This window comes from Amblyomma maculatum, chromosome 1 (genome assembly GCF_055883805.1).
Source record: "Amblyomma maculatum isolate TAMU_Amacu chromosome 1, ASM5588380v1, whole genome shotgun sequence".
Lineage (NCBI taxonomy): Eukaryota > Metazoa > Arthropoda > Arachnida > Ixodida > Ixodidae > Amblyomma > Amblyomma maculatum.
The window spans coordinates 95811593-95829250 of record NC_139344.1 but is presented as its reverse complement, the minus strand read 5'-3'; positions in this window follow the sequence as shown (position 1 = coordinate 95829250).

The window sequence follows — 17658 nt, the reverse complement described above, 5'->3', positions numbered from 1 at the left end:
CCCACATGGCAAACGTCTTCAGTCCTAGATTTCTATTGCAAGCACACTCCGTACGACGTGTCACGTGGCCGTAGAACTCGATCTATACCGAAGCCATGCGTTGTTCCTCACCGAAACGTATTTTCTCGCGTTTGGCGAAGTTTCGCTGGAGATTGTGCGTGCATAGCACTAACAACGTACGACCAGAGACTGAGTGAAATGTTCGCCTACGTGAGACTGTCTTGGTTTATTCGCCCGTCCTTAGCACTGCAGCTGGAGAGTAAGGCAAGCGTGGCAAAGCGACAGCCTCGATTCACTGAGGGGGCCGCGCGCTTGCTCTTGTGTTCGTCAGTTCTGTGGGAATTAAATAGAGCGTGCAATCATTTTGATACAGCATAGCAACAACATTGAACGGTTTCAGTTTCTTTCATGACTATATATATATATATATATATATATATATATATATATATATATATATATATATATATATATATATATATATATATATATATATATATATATATATATATATATATATATATATATATATATATACATATATATATATATATAGGGAGAGAGGGCGAGAGAGTAGTAAATACGCGTATTTCTTCTGGCTGCCCTCTTATCGCGTAATCACGAATAACATGGCGTGGTCAATCCCTAGCGGTTAAATAAGGCTACCTTATTTTGTGGCGACGTCATGGTGCCAGCCATGCCATAAAATAAGTTCAACTCACGCTGACAGAAAGAACGGGGCCACGCACCTGCAGCATCTTCATGGAGAGAGGAAGTGAAAAACATCAGCTTTTTTTTTTTTTTTTTTTTTTTTTTTGTATCTCGCCTCCTGAGCACCAGGAGTCATATTTAACAGGGTTTATGAGACCAAATTTATGTATATGATCGGTTCCTTTCTGCATGAAAGCCTTACTATCATCACGCGCGTTAAACGAATGCTACTGCATCACGGAAGTGTGCCATATTTAGTTTGCTGATAAGCCCTATACAATACCACTTGAACGTATTACCGCGCAACTCTGAAGGCGGGAAATCAATGTGCGGCACAATCTAGCCCAGATGCTGCAGTGTTTTTGGTATAGGACGGGGAGTTCCATATATGGCTGGGCGCAGTCGACCTAATCGCCGACTTTCTGCTAGAAATTTCAGCCAAGAATAATTATGGGTGGCATGTGGTGAAAATGAAAACGTCTGCTAATTGTACATCCAAAATAGTCCGCATCGCCTGCGAACGATCTCGGTCGGCACCTTTCCGCATTGTTCCATAACGGACTCGCACACAAACAAGGATTGCTCGATCACATTTCAGGTGGACGACGCTATACAGTATATAAGAGAAAGGCGCAACAACTTAGACAGGACACAGGAAGAAACACATACAACAATTCCTTCCTGTGTCCTGTCTAAGTTGTTGCGCATTTCTCTTATATACTATGCAGAACCAACTAGCCCGACAACACGCTCTTCAGGACGCTACAGTGTCTCGACTCGACGTTACGTGTGTCTTCAACAGGACATGTATATGGCGTCGTAACCCAGAATATTGTGCAGATCGCCGCAGTCAATTCGAAATCATTTTACATTATAGACACCCTTCATAGCGGAGAATGTGAGGTTTATTGTATACAAAGTTTCAAAAAGGGGTGAAGGGCGCTAGCTGCCATATTGGACAGTGGGCTGCGTCGTAGCATATGAAAGCTGCCCACCTTATACACCCCGGAGCCATCATGCGATTGCCGCAGCAGCCGCAAAGGTAGGTATCGGTACATGCCTCCTGGGCATTCTTTGAAGGATTTAATGCCCTGGCACAGCGCCAAGGGCAACTATGTCACTGTCGCATATTACTACGTCGGACGGAACATGGCTTACGCACGTCGTGACTGTTGTTTTCCAGCATTTGAGCGCACATTGTTCCCTGGCTGCAACGGGCGCAGCCAGAACACGGAAAGCATGTTTGACGTAAAACGTTCGTTGTTCCAGCTCCGACAGCTGCCCTTCGTATCAGTGCTACCTCCATGAGGAAATAAATAAAACGGCTATGCATGAACGCTTCTTTTTTTGTGGTTGTTTTTCAGTCGCCAGTACTACCAAGGGAAAGGCTGCGAAAGTGCTCGAAGAAACACGTGCTTCCCCACACTCCGGATGGTCGACCACTGCAATGCGGCAGCAGAAAAGAACGCTTAGGATAGTAGCCTGCATAGCTGGGGCCTCATCTCTCTCTTCGCATACCTTCTAGAAACATTTCCTGGCCGCGTGTTATGCGTGTACAAAACAAAAATCTCTATCCACTGTGAGCCATCTTTTTTCATGCATGTACGCGAAAGTCATCCACTTGCGTCGTCACTTGACGTGACCTGACCAAAATTACTGGAGGCAACTTGGCCGAGTGAAAATGAAGACGATGCCAAGGAAAGTATACAGTGGCGTACACAGAGACCCACGACGCATGCATACGCGAGTTCCCTGGCGGTTGTGCCGTGCTCGCTCACTGGTCGACAATTATGCAGCGCGGCCGAGCTCGCAGCGCGGCGGCATTCCGGCGGCTGTGGCGGCGCTGTTTTTCTTGGTGCCGCTCTCCCGGTCGGGAATGCACACCGCTCCTGGGGCCGCCGATAAATAAGCGCGGCGCACATATATATGCGCGGCAGGAACGGAATCTCTCAAGATGGCGCCTGCCGCCCCGTCGACCTTGGGAGATTGCGTCTGAGCGCTGCCTGCGATAAGCTGGTTTGCCTAATTCTCATACATTTATGCGACCGGCGTGCGCGCGGGCCCATCCGCGGCGGTCGAGTCGCCTTGGCGACGCACCAATTCGCGCGCGCCCTGGCCTTGGCGGCCCCGAATCCTTCGGCGACGACGCGTTGGCCCCGATCCCAGGAGCCGGCACTCGCGGCCTCCATTCCACTGGGTTCGACGGCAGTGCCTCCATCGGGCCTTTCTCGGAGACGCCGGCCGCTCACTCGATGCGACCAAAGGCCCAAGGGCACCGGAGTCTCAACAGAAGCAGCTTACTACGCGACCGCCGAGATATCCATCAAGTTTCGTACAATTCTCAATAGCTGGGTCATTCTTAATGCGCGATGTTACATTTCGCAAGAAAGGTTTTCATCGAGCTCGAGAGTACGCGTGTTCACAAGTCCATGCATGTTTAGAAGTTGGGAATTCTGTCCCTGACTACGGCACTTTCTTGGGAGTATATTATTCGCGCGATAAAATGAGCTGATTCTGATCCTGAAAAAAAAAAAAAAGAAAGATGTGTATATTTTCTTTGTTAAAGGCATTAACACATCGAGAGAGCTGCAAGAAATGAAGGCCCACTCCGAAAAAAATAAAAATGGACGGGAGTACGGGTGGAACGCGTCAAAAGGTGGACTCAAGGTTGGCAAGGAAACAGGAAAAACATTTTCGAAGGCGATGAGCTTTCGTTGAAGGAAGAAAGAAAGAGTGTCGCCTGTTGTCCCGGTAGCGAAAATGTGGACACACAACGGACAGAAATTCAAACAGCCAGCACTCCTGATCAACATCGCAATACCTCCTAAACCCATACACGCAGAAAGTAAATTTCCTTTCAAAGGAAAAGAATCGAGGCCCATCGCAATGCATATCACATCCATATCTGCAACTCATAGGTGCGGGCATAAGTGCAAACGGAACATTACGCTTAGCAACAAATATACAAATGCAGTGGGCGACCGGGCAAATTCTCCGGTAAAAAAGAATGGTACAAGGTCACCAAAGGTAATCGCAAATTGCCTGGTCACGGCATGCATTGTTCAAGGTGGATGGTTAATTGCCAAACAAGCGACTCCGCTGGCAGAAAGGCCGGGTGTGCAGAGAAAAGCCAAAATTATTTCACACGTATACATATATTCGTCGAAGTCAGCGATTACAAGCGTATATAGACGTTTTTAATCAGCTTATCGTGCTCTCTATCATAAAGAGGGCGTAAATCCCACCAGGAGCATGACACGCGTTGTGCGAACCATTTTAGCCGCGCACAAATTCAGCTCTGGGTGACCGCGGTAAATAAAGAACGTAATGTATACTGTGGCATCGACTAAACCGGACAGAAGTAACTCTTTGTCCGGTATATATGTTGGACTCTTCGTATAACGCTTTCTGCACATTCCAATCCAGGGAAGAACCTCAGCAAAGCTCTTGGTTACCCTTTGCAAAACTCTGGAAGTCAGCTTCTTTGCGCAGCGAAAACCCCTTCACCATGGCGGCCAAACCTGTTTTGTGGGCAGAAATTTGGTGCAGTGCAGGAGACGTCTACTGCGACAATAATGGTCACGTCCATTTTCTGCACCCCTCTGCCTTGTGTTGCTGCCGCAATTACGCGATCAAGAGCCTCTCCGCGAAGAGTGCCTCGCAAGTGCCATTACCTCCTCCTCGTTTCGCCATGTTTGCGCATGACATGCCTGACATAGAATCTGTGCTACAACCAACTTCTGCCCCCCGCCCAAACAGGTTTGGCCGCCGTGGGGAAGAGGTTTTCTATGTGCAGAGAAGCTGACTTCAAGAATTTTTCAAAGGGTCACGCATGCCCCCTCAGCACTCGTGTCCCCTCACACGCACAGAGATCAGCAGACCACATCGGCGGATATGTTAGGGATATATGCGCCCTCGCGGTCTGCTGATCTCTGTGCGTGTGAGGGGACATGAGTGCTTACTTGAAGCGATAGCTAAAAGCAACGCCTTTATTTCACACTAGCTCTCTTTATTTTTTTTTTTTTTTCATAAAAGAATGATTAGAGCACGCTCTTTTCAATGAACAGCGGAAGGGAATAGATTAAATGTCTGCGAAAGGGTTGAGTCATTGTCATTCGTTTTTCATGCGCGTACCTTCCAAATCACGTTGGGAAGTTCCAGGCATACAAGGCAACTGAGTAAACAAGCTTCATTCGCTTCGGCATTTATGATGAACGTTGGCCTTTGTATGAAAGCAAAATCAAACTAACACGCTGAAACGAAAACGAGACACAACTTCCGCCAAATGAGGTGTGCTGCCTTATATACACCTGGGGTGATTGGCTGGGAAGCTCGGTGCATGCGTGGGGTAATACAGAAATTGAAACATTTGAAAACCATGCGCACAAAGCAGGCAAACATGAAAAGTGAAAAGAAAAATAAGAAAGAGGAAAGAGTCAGCGACCGCACAGTACACGCGTAGTCTAATGATATTGCAATGTAGTTTTTAAAGGCCATCAGCAACAGGCCTTGATGACATGGCACATTGGGTCACGTGAGCCATCACAAAGAAGACTCACATCATTTCCATTTAATTACTCACGTTGTGTATGAACGTGGCGCACGGAGTGACAAATAGTTCTCACATTCCCGAACGGGCTTCGTAATTTACCACGGGCCGTATACGTGTCAAAAGTGCGGCCGCGGGCCATCATAATTGACCCCGGGCCTGGCGTATTATATGGAACTTCGATGGGGCTCCTGCCGTACCGATAATTTCGAGAGCATAGCAGCTGCATCCCGGTGCCCGCATATATATCCTTTCAATAGCATGCGTGCAGATGGTAATCCCCACTCACGCACAAAGCGGCCTGTATACGTATACGCACTTGCGACGGTTTTAAACGGAACATCGTTGATGCGCTTATGCTCTCGCGCGGACGTAAGTCGCAATGTGTTTCAACTGCGTTCCCAACGACGCTGCGTGTCATCCGTAAAAAAGAAGAAAAAATAATAAGAAAAAGAAACACCTTGAGGGATATTATCGAAAGGAATTCAGTAAACGCACAGTCAAATTCTGTTCCGCACTGCCACGCATGCCATCTGCATTCTTCCAAAGCGGCACAACGAGGTGTGAATGGCGCACATTGGTTAAAAGGTGCACAGGATACCACGATAAACGCACAGTTATACCAACGGCTGTCGCTGTTGTTAGGCCTATATTTCTAACCATATAGAGCACTAATTATTAATCCCTCCTTAAAGGACAAACAACTTTGCCGCCACATGTCTTGCCCGTTCGCCGTCCTTTCGACACGATTACTTCATCGTCATCTTGCCTTCGTGGAATTCCCAAGAACGGTGCGCAACTGCTACGAATTGCAAATGCTCGAAATGTAACGTCGACGCGGCTGAATCACGCAGCTTGCATGACCGAGCAGCGGCCAAGGTATACGCGAACCTCGCCGCCGACGGCTTTCCGCGTGCCCGCTGCTGACTCCATGCCCGCGCGCAGAAAAACGAAAGAAAGATGCGCGGCAGTTTCCTTCCTCCCTTGACACCTTTGCGCCACGAGCGACGAGAAACGCAATAAACCTAGTGTAAATCATCAAACACACTTCTACCGAATTTGAAAATGCAATCGTGGCATAAGGGTAAGCCTTTTATCGCGTTCAAGACTGATACAGTCTCACCAACGTGTATACACGATGAAGGCCACTCCGTCCGCTGTGCATGTAAATCCTCACTGACTAACGAAAAGAACTGACAGAAAGTCTCCATATCTCCCGAAGCCGTCGGTATACGGTATAAACGGGTCAACGATCTTTTCGCTGTCTGAAAATGTTACAGCATGTTGTGATGCGCTTGGAAGCGCGCAATCTTTTGCACAGATCACGAAATACGAATGTTAAGCCTATCAATCGTGCGGTGGTATACTTGGTGACGTGGGACGCGGCGCATTTTGTTACTCTATTTTCGATGCGTCGATATAATGAACGCCGCAAGGGTGTAGAGGCCGAAAGAGGGTTAGATCCGCCATCACTGAGTCATGGCAACGAACGCTCGTACAGTTCCTTTAATTTGGGGAATTGCTGCAGCCCCAACAGGGAGGCTGGAGTTTCGCGGCTTTCATCTGCAGGTCACATACCACATGACACGTGTTAATAAAGTTTGAGGCTTGTGCTACCCCCCTCCCAGTTTTCTTCATAGTTTCTCATCATTCTATCCACCAGTACTCGACATTAGTATGGTATATGCTTGTATAAGCATCTATCAATTAAAAGCCTGTAGGTATACATAAGAGTTTGGTAGAGGGCTACGTCCGGCAGAGACAGAGCCTCTGTTCGTTGTACTATACAATGATATTTTTATAATGCCCTACTATAAATGCACTGAGAGGCACTTTTACGTAAGAACATAGCAAAGAAATTCAGTGAAAATGAATGGCTTCGTTATGACATGAATTCGCGCGCGCGCACGATACTGAGTGTGTAGCTTGAAAAGAGGGTGAAATTGTAATGATTGAGTAGATTCCCAGTGGTCAGACTGTTCATCAAATACATTGAAGTACTTCGTGAAAAAAAAAAAAGAGAGGGAAAAAAAAGGTCACAGTTGTGGAGTAATGGATGGCTGTTGTATCATGGACAATGCACCCGCTCACACGGCCCTATCTGTCAAGCAGTTAATTTCTTGCCAGCAAAAGCATTAGTATGATGAAGCGTCTTCCTTATTCACCTTATTTGGCTCCAGGATACTTTTTTTTATTTACTAAAGTTAAATCTTCCTTAAAGGGAACCCATTTTGCTTCAGTTGAAGAGGTTCAGGAAAAAACGGAGAATCTCCTGAAGGGCCTTACAAAAACCTCGTTCCAGAACTGTTACCAGCAATAGCAGCACCGAATGCAGAAGTGTGTGAATGCTGAAGGCGGCTATGTTGAAGGTGATATTGTCACAGAAAACTGATTATGTAAGTACAATAATTTATTGGGTCAGTTTCGTTTGTGTGTGTGTGTGTGTGTGTGTGTGTGTGTGTGTGTGTGTGTGTGTGTGTGTGTGTGTGTGTGTGTGTGTGTGTGTGTGTGTGTGTGTGTGTGTGTGTGTGTGTGTGTGTGTGTGTGTGTGTGTGTGTGTGTGTGTGTGTGTGTGTGTGTGTGTGTGTGTGTTTGTGTGTGTGTGATATTGCGCATTGATATTGCGTTGTATACGACGTGTCATCGTCGTAAAATGAAACATGAGCTATAGACAGCTAAAATCCGAACACAAGAGCCTCGAAAAGCAGGACCAGCACATAAACGCTTGCAAGGAGGTGTTCTCTTGTTATATATTTATTATACCCGAATGCCAGTATTACCTGTCAACGCGAGTTTAGCGGTGCAAATGTATCGCCCGCCAACTTCAGTGCGGAACGGGCATAAAGTCGGCGAACTCGGAAATCGTTTTTTCTCAAAACTCGTCTTCATTCTTGAGGGTGTGTGCGTGTTTCACCACGTGGGAGAAGGTTATGCGCTTCGGCTCGTGGAAACGTGAGCGACAGTCAGAAATTGTAGCACACCCGCGCTCAGCGAAGCGAGACTGCAGGATCGCGGAGGGCAAGCGCTTCTTGATGAAAAGTGAACCGTGTGCCTCCGTTTGAACCAGCAGGCAGCACGAAGTTCCAGGTCCCATTTTGAAGCGAGCGCGTAGCACGCACGAGTCCCAGCTGCGAACACCTGAGTGCGCTAACTCGAGAGCCGTTTGTCGTCGAAGAGCGCCGTTCCGTTGTACCCGACATGGGCATTCTCCCAGCTGCGAGAGCCCGAGAGAGAGTCTGTCCGTTTCTGTCTGCGAGAAAAGGCTGGGTGTGCGCGTGCGGGCTCTCTTAATGAAACTCGATTAATGAGTGGCCCAGTCTCGAGCCGCGGGGAGGGCCTCATCTGGCGCTCCTGTTGCCTAAAGCCCAGCAGCTTCGTGGCGCTCAGGTATATAACCCTGCGCATTCACAGTGTGCGATGACTCGCTCATCGGAACGTGTAAAGAAAGAACAAAGCGGACAAACTAATCCCGCAGAGCGGGACCGATAGTGATTGTGAGGGATCCGGGCGAGGAGCGACCCTGTAGCAGCAGCAGCAGCAGGGGACAAAAAGAAAGCACGGAGATGCGTCAGAGAAGGCGGGATGAGAAGAAGGACGGCCGTTATTAGCGCTCCTAAATGAGCGTGCCATTAATCATGGCGCCAGAGTTTGCATCAGCACTCGCCAGGTGCGCTTTTGTTGCTACCAGCCAGGGCGCACGCGCGCCGTTTTTCGCGCCGCGAGCGGAAACAGCAGCAGCAGCGGCGGCAAGGCCATCGCTGGAGTGCGCGGAAACAAAAGAGTCCGAAACAGGGAAGAGAAGGAGGAAAAAAGAAGGGGGAGCGAACTCGCGGGAAAGCCTAAAAAGAGAGTGACGTATCGATGAAACGTGACCGCACCAAGATTGCTCGGCGCAACGGTGTCCGAGCACATGGGTGGTGTCGGTGTGTTTTAATGCACCCAGCGCAGCTACTTTTTATTTCTGCACCCATTGTTTCGCTGCGATGAAGAAGAGCGGGACACGCAGCTTCTGCAGCGGCGGCTGCGGTGGAAGAAGGGGCTCTAGCCGCGACGTGTTGCGTTGGTCAGCGACGGCGGCCGCTGAAAGGAAGCCACGAGGGGGAAAATCAAAATGCTTTCCCACCCTTTCACGCCGGTCGCCGCGACGTGGGGGTGGCTGGCGGTTCAGCCGAGCGCGCAGAAGGGAAAGAAAAAAAAAAGCACGCCGAGGGAGAGGAGGAAGCAGAGCACCGCCCCCGGACCGAAACTTAGGCCAATGGCCGTGCACGACGGGGGTGGAGTTGGGGCTATATCCTACGTTTTGTTCCTGCTGTTTATTGCCCGAGAGGTACACCCCCTTCCCCACTTTTCGCGCACTTTTTTTTTTCTTTCGTTATTGTTGTCGTTGTCGTCGGTAGTGGTAAGATCGGTTTTGTGCTTTTCTGCTTCCCATTCGGAGGCCCTGTCCGCGTGCGAGTGTCGTTGCTGTCTCGGCGCGTTTTTTGGCCACGCTCCGAGTCGTGCCTCGCTTCGATTTGTTTTCGCGCGGGGAGAGAATGGCGCATGTGCGTCGTCTGCGCTGATGAAGTCGGCATCGATCGGGTCGGCACCGTTTCATGCAGCAACGATTTCGGAAAGAGCAGTTTCGCCGCGCTACGCCTGGGATGGCGGGGGATGCGCCTGACGGCCACGTGGATTTAGCGCCGGCCCTTGGCGCTCTTTGCGGGCCCCCTCCTCTCGCTGCCGCGCACGTGACGTCGTGCGGCTTCCCGGAGGGGACGCGTCCGAAAGAGGACGCGGGACCAGCGCTGGCCGCGCTATTACCGCTAGTGCGCTCGTGACCTGCGACGCTCGATACGCGAGCGGATCGCCCTGTCGCAAAAGAAAGACAATAACGCAAAGGGAGAGGAAAGCAGGCTATGGCGGATGCACTTGCCGAGCTTTCTGCCATGCTCCGCGGTACCAGAAAACGCGCCCAAAAATGAGATCTGCGTGGCCCATGTAGCCCGACAACGCTTGCGCATGGGTTGCGCCCGTTATCGATAAGGCCTTCGAGCGATGTTTAAGTTGATGCGTGAACTGGTTGTAGGAAACTTTCGCTAAATATAGAAAGGAACATACTCTCAGTCGCCCCATACTAGTGTACGTGCTATTCCTCTTTTTTTTTTTTTACTCAGACTCATTTGAGGCCGTCGGTACAATAGGACAGCAAATCGCAACTAAATAGACACCTTACAACCCAAAATCGCCGTCGCATGTGTAGCTGTATTGTGCGCCGAGTGCCAAGATGTGGAACACTGGCAGGGCGCACGCTGCCAAGGGCCTGCAAGAGAGGGAATAAGTGTTCGATTTTACTCTGATATACTATGAGACTACGTCCAGGAATCAGCAGCACCCTTTATACGTGTCGGCCCTACCGTAATGGTGCTCTACCCATGGACGCGAATCGAAGCAAGGCGTGTGTGTGCAGTGCGATGTCAATGCACGTTAAAGAACACCGGGTGGTCTAAATTTCCGCATCCTTCCACTACGTCATCTCTCATAGCCTGGGTCGCTTTGTGACGTTAAACCCCATAAAACAAAGCAAACTATGCGTGTGCCTCCTGGCTTGCGTTGGTGAGAACAGGAAGAAAGCTTCAACAGCACAATCGGGGAAAAAAATGAGTTTTGCTTACTCAATGCGCGCAACGCAACAAGCCCTTTTCAAGTGCGAGGTGAAGAAGCGTTTTTAAAAATGAGCGTCAAGAGTCGATCAACATTGATCGGGAGTGCGCCATCAGCTTTAACAGGATGCAAGCCAGCCACGGTCATCACTATATGATCATTGTCGTATGCACCGTCTGAAGCAATACTCTTTGTGTTCTCCTTAAAGCTTCATTTCTGTTTTTTGGTTTGCTTTGTGGGGTTTAACGTCCCAAAGCGAGGAGAGGGAGAGAGCTTTCGAACCCCTCAGCGTTTTCGTATTTCGTTCCTGCAGCGCTCTCTCCGAGTACGTCCGGTGTTTCACTGCCCATTCGGTGTCAGAAAGTCTGTTTTGGTTTATATGCATGGGGCCTATATCGTATCAAAGCGACTCAAACTATGCTTGAGAGACGCCGTAGTGGAGGGCTCCGGAAATTTCGACCACCTGGGGTTCTTTAACGTGCACTGACATGGCACAACACAAGGGCGCCTTGCTTTTCGCCTCCATTGAAAAACGGCCGATGCGGCAGGAATTCGATCTCGCATCCTTGGGTACAGCAGTCGAGCGCCACAGCGCCGCGCTGTGTGTGGATTGCCAAGCCAGCCAAGACTTTTGTGTGCGCAACTGGGGTTAGAATGAGCGGCGTCCTGCAGCAATTGGTGAAAACAGTGAACACGATTAGCGGTCGGAAGGGCACCGTCGCCACATACGCATCAGAAATAACCGAAGTCAATGTTGACTAGACTTTTTCGTGAAATGCTCTGCACCATGAAGTGACAGCGAACTAAATCATTCTGCGATCGTGCAGGCCCCACATTTCCCCTGGAGGTGGATCGACTGCTTCAGGCGTTCCGATTCGAGGAACGCAAGCGCGCCGTGACAGCTAAATACAACGAGCGTATTACAATGAGCTATAAGGGAAAGAGTGAACAGAGCTTTTGACAATATCGCGTGCAAAATTGTCGATCTGAATCACTTCTTGATGTTGGCGTGCGTGCGTGCGAATGAATTGGGCCATGTGCATCGAGCTGAGTGTGCCGCGCCAGTGCGTTCAGCTGCTGCTTTCTTCGCCGAACAACTAATGTCAGCACGTGATCTTCGTTGGCGCTGAAAGCGGCACCGAGGCATTCATTTCATGGGTCTGCATTGCCATGTAGTTATTATACGACATTGCGAGCGCTGCTTAGAGACTCCAACAAAACGCGAGCGCAACACGCAGCGTTATTTTGTGGGCAGGCAATGGTGGCGCACGTTCTCAATTTCCGAGAAAAGGGCGAAGGTGAGGATGAACGCGCCCACAGATTTGAGTAGCGGTGATGCCAAACGGCGCTGCAGCGAGCTCGGCGTCTTTTTACGACGCCTCATAAAATCAGCGTCATAGCGCCGTGTTTGGCGAGCATATGCGATGCCGTGGAAGCTTCTCCCTGCTAAATTAATGGCATGATCGTGTGTCAAGTAACCAGTATTAATTAAATCGATTAATTAGAGGAAGAAGTTGCGCCCGCGCTCTGCGAGGAAGAAAAAAAAGAAAATTAACTTTAAGTATACTTACATACAACTCCCTCTTTTTAGAAGAATATTTTCTAGTTAATTATATGCGGAAGTTCTGTGTAAACATCTTTTTTTTTTTTCGAAGAGAATTGCTTAGTGTAATTATTTGCAGTTCGCGAGACTGAATAGTAAAAATATGAATCAAAATTTAACGGAGGAAGGGGGGGGGGGGGGGCGCTGGTAGGTTTATGCCATTTATTGTCAAAGGCACACCTCATTCGGTTTCTATGTCAACATAACCGAGAGCAGGAGAAATAAAAGCAAGGCCGGCCTTATAATACGCTATAAACATATATAGCTTGGTTCCCTCAAAACAAAAACAACGCCAAAACATTTGAAATGGGGCAAAGGAAAACCGCGATGACCTTTATATTCAACTGCTATGGCCGCACCCACAGATATTTTACGCACGGCAAGGCTTCACACGCTGTCCAGCCGTGCTGAATTATATTGCCTAGGCTTTTGTATTTACTGCTTAATAACGCATTAAAGTTGGCCCCCATAGGCTTTGTTCATATCAACCCCACAAGAGAAACACGTCGCAAGCATGCGCTCACCGTTGAAGAATTCTTTTTTCACAGTAATAGCTTCGGATGTTCCTTATTTTTTTTTTTTTTTCACAATTTGTCCGAGACTGGAATTGCTTGAACCTTTCAGTCACAGCCCAGGCAACCATAGACGCATTTATTAGGCTGGCTGAGAGCTCTGTACTTACTTTCTTCTAACCATAACCCTGATAGCATTCCTGTAATGCAGTGTTTCTCTCAGTGTTTCGGTTATATGCAAATGTCATCCTGAATGTATTACTTTATTAAGTTGTTCCCCTGTGTTCCGCATGCTTATTTTGTTCTCTTCTGCCTGTTTTGCACTGCTTATTTTAGTTGTTGGTCATTAAAACCTTAGACACTGAAATTATTCTGTACGGCATGCTCTCTGCTAATCCCGAAAGGGATTGACAATATTTCAAAACAAAAAAGAGTTTGGTGTACACAGGGGCAAATTAAACGATTCCTCCATCAATATTTGCCGTATCTTACAATAATCTGCAGCTGCCTCCCAATAATGACCGAAAATACACCCCATAATTCGTTCGCGAGCTTTAACTACTCGGTGCATGCGAATGCACGACAAACTTTTCAAGATTATTCAACACACCTAAAAGTTATACCAATGCGAAGAGCATTTTTTACAACAAAACCTTACAGTATTCCACTGCTGCCTCACAACTAAAAGGGATTTCCAAGAAAGCCTGATTTATGTCTTGCCGGTGTCCCTATAAAGACCGCTCACTGGTAACCTAGTATTTGACCAAACATTCCTCAACCTTCACGTGCGACCTGTACGATTAAAGTAACGATGTGTGTAACTAGACAATCATGAATGCTGGTATAGAGCAAGAGTGAGTAAAGGCACACATACAGCGCATTCAAGATAGCTTATATACACTAGCAAAGACATCGAGTCTTTCAAGTCCACATACATAACACTAACGCGCTCCGCCACAACTGCATATAGATTCCTCGCGAACACCGTGATTGTGAGTCGCTCGAGGCGGTTTCCTTAGGAACTTAGCGAACGTCGCCGGGAGTGCGAGTGCTACAGCGACGACTCTGTGGAGATCCATGGCTTCAAGCCGTTAAACGGACAGAAGGCGTCAAAAGCGAGAAGAAGGACCTGGTATGTGAGTTGCAGAGAAGACACGCGACAACAAAAATTGTGCCATGGATACAAAAGTGCGTATCCTGCGAAGCCGAAGACGCCACGCAGGAAACATAGCGAACCGCGATATTGCCACTGCGGTGTTTCGACATCGGTTGTATAAGCCAGCGCACGTGCACCCTTTGCTCATTCGGCAATATAGAGTCACCTGTCGGCCGGAAAAAAAAAAAAAAAAAAGAGCGAGCCCGCGTATAACTCAATGGATATTTTAAACTTGTAAATCTGAGGAAACTAGAGAGAGAGAGAGAGAGAGATTCGGCACCAACCCAGATATTTTCTTGGTCGACACTTTAACCTTGCAGCAAATTACATAAAATGCGTCCTGCGCTCACATATTGTAACCATTTTCAACGAAAATCAATGGGTCGCGTACCACACATTCGAAATTGTCGCGATAATTCTGTGTCTGTTCAGAGCCATGGATCTGCGAAAGTGCGTTTTAATCCGAGCCAAGCCAATTGCAGTCTAACCAAAAATGCAGTTAATTCACAAGGAGCACGAAATACAAAGGTTCGAGTTAATAAATTCTGAAGGAAAGAAAAAAATTAGGGGGATACTTTGCCTTAATCGAATTGCTGAAATCGAATTACAAGTACCTTGAGATTACATTTGACGAAACACTGTCGTGGAATACCCATATTCAAGAAATAGCCCAACGTCTGCGCCTGTATGGTATGCATATGTGTGCTCTACGATCCGTTTGCGATATGTCGGTTAGAAAGATAGTGTATAAGGGGTTAGGAGAGTCCATATTACGATACGTAATTTCAATTTATGGCACCGCATCATTATATAAACTAAATACGCTTAATCGCATTCTGCGCAGGATTGCAAGTAATCTCGCCTACAGAACCAACTATCACAGCAAACCGGCAATAGATTGTATGGAACATTTTTGTCCATAAGCAATTTATCTTTGATATATTACACAATAATTTCTTTCACAGCTCTTTTAAAATCGAGAACGTTAAAACCTGGCCTCTCCGTCAGTCGGAAAAGTGTGTCATACCCCGCATCTTCAATAAGTATGGGGAAAAAACTCGTATTTATCACGTTCCTTTCTACTTTAATAAAATGCGAACAGTTCCGACCATTTAGGGAATAAAACAATATATGTTTCTTGGATGGTGGTTGAATGATAATACCGACTGATTTCAATATTCAGTTTTAAAATTAATATTACTGTTAGCACCAGAACACATCTCAAGCCCACGTTAGCAATCCGCACGTACCAAAATGCATTCACTATAGTGCTCCTCTAACACGCTTGGTACCAACTTCGTCCCAACGACACTTCGTGGCTAATCAATGAACACAGGGACGTGCCAAACATCTGTTGATATAAAACACTATGTATAAATCAGGCAATAAAGAAAGAAAAAAACCCTTCGCGTCCTATATGCGTTGCGTGCCCGTCTGGACTGCAGAGGACCTGGGTTAGAACCAGAATGGCGACAAATTTATTGCTTTGAATTCCTTGTAATTTCTGAAATGCGTCAATTAGAGGAACCTCCTCACCAATTTTCGCTTCATTTGGACCTGTCCCCAATTCTTTAGATTGCTTTATTTCGAATGTGGGGTGTTTGAAATTCCCGTGAGAAGCCATGTGGCTGTGACGTCATAACCCTGTAGACCAATCAGCACTTTTCGGCACGAATATTTCCGACACGCGGTGCCGCCACTACACTATGCCGACGGCTTTTCGATCGGACGAGCTGCATACGCTTCGCGCAATGCATAATAATGAGCCCAAATGTCGCAACAGGTGTCTCGTTGTGGACATGTATTCTTCGTGCTGTATATGCCGCGGAATATCCTAATTGTACGTGGAGCGGAGCATTGCGTATGCGTTGGCCGGGCGACATGTTCGGTGCATGCCCTGTTCGGTGCAATCGCGACCGGCCGCGCACTCGCATTCTCTCGGCTCCTCCCGAGGTGGCGCGGGCTGCCTTCGTATATACCTTCAGAAAAAACGCTCGAGATTAAGTCATCCCCCCGCAAAGCCCGCATTCAAACTGAAACCACGCGCGAACCTGCAACGCTTAAAAACTTGATTAATTGACTTCAGTTCATTAATTAGCTTATAGTCTGAACAGCAGAGAAAATTTTCTTGCTATGATGAACGGTAACAAACCTGTTTTTGTTTCGTTCTGCCAGCATGTGCCATTTGTTTTGCGTGTGTGTGTGTTGTCTGTTTAAGCCCTTGGCACGCGGTGTAATATATATATTATTCATGCACAAAAAGCGCATTGGTGCTCCGCTCGTGCTTTCGCATTTCTCAAATAAACGAGGAGTTGGTTTGACACTTATCTCTCGCCGTCGCCGCCGCCTCGTTATATGCAAGGCCGTAAAAAACGGCGAGCCCATTCCCAACCGACAGCCCATGAGCAGCATTGTGGATGTGCAACGCAAACAAGCGCATTTCAGATGCAGTCCACGCGCTCGATCGTTCGCCCGCCAGTGAACGCGGCGAAAGAGAGAGAGAAAGGGAGAAATAACAAGACAACGAATAGAACGACAGGAACTTGATTGTCTCACCTGGGCGCGCTTTTTATCTTCCCAAGCTCTCGAGGGAAGAGGGATGCGCTTACGTTGTGTGGCTATAAAGGGCATAACAAAAAAGGCTTCGACACCATGTGCATCTTTTTAGCTCTGTGTCCGTTGTATACACCAGGTGGTTCACGGAAGCCGGTACCTTATTCTGAAAAAATTAGCCTTGTTGAGGTATGAAGGCGGTTTGTGGGCGTCAAAAAACAGGGGAACAATGCTTAAGCTGATGAAGTAATTTCTGATTATTAACTCTTTAACTAATAAAGTTGGGTATCTAGTTGGATTCGGAGATATAGAGCCGGTCATTATTAATTGCCTATTTTTTTTGTTTTTTTTTTTCTTTACAATGAAGAAAACGCGACTGCCCTTTGCTCTAAGCGTTAGGAAATTTTGCCTGTCTCTCTCCCCCCTCCCCCTCTTCCCTAATAAAAAAAGAACGTGCGCTGTCGGAGAGCTTCAGCACGCATGCAGAGCATCAAGCCTGCGGCATGCACACAGAAGATGACGGGGCACTTGCGCCATAGGTTGATAGGGCGTCTAGAACGCGGGTTTTTCGAAATCGCACGTCTTTTGGTTCGAGAAAGCCAAAATTTATTGAGCCATAGCGCATCAGGCTAGTCATGTCTTCTAAACTCCAAAAACTGAAACGGCTAAAAATGATAACAGGCTACAAATATCTGACTGTCATGACGACGCCTAACAGTGATAGAAAAAACTTTAATTATCAGAAATTAGGTTTGATTTGGTTTGCTTTATTTGGTTTAACGTCCCAAAGCAACTCAGGCTATGAGAGACGCCGTAGTGGAGGGCTCCGCAAATTTTGACCACCTGACGTTCTTTAACGTGCACTGACATCGCACAGTACACAGGCGCCTTGCTTTTCGCCTCCATCGAAAAGGGGCAGGTGCAGCCGGGA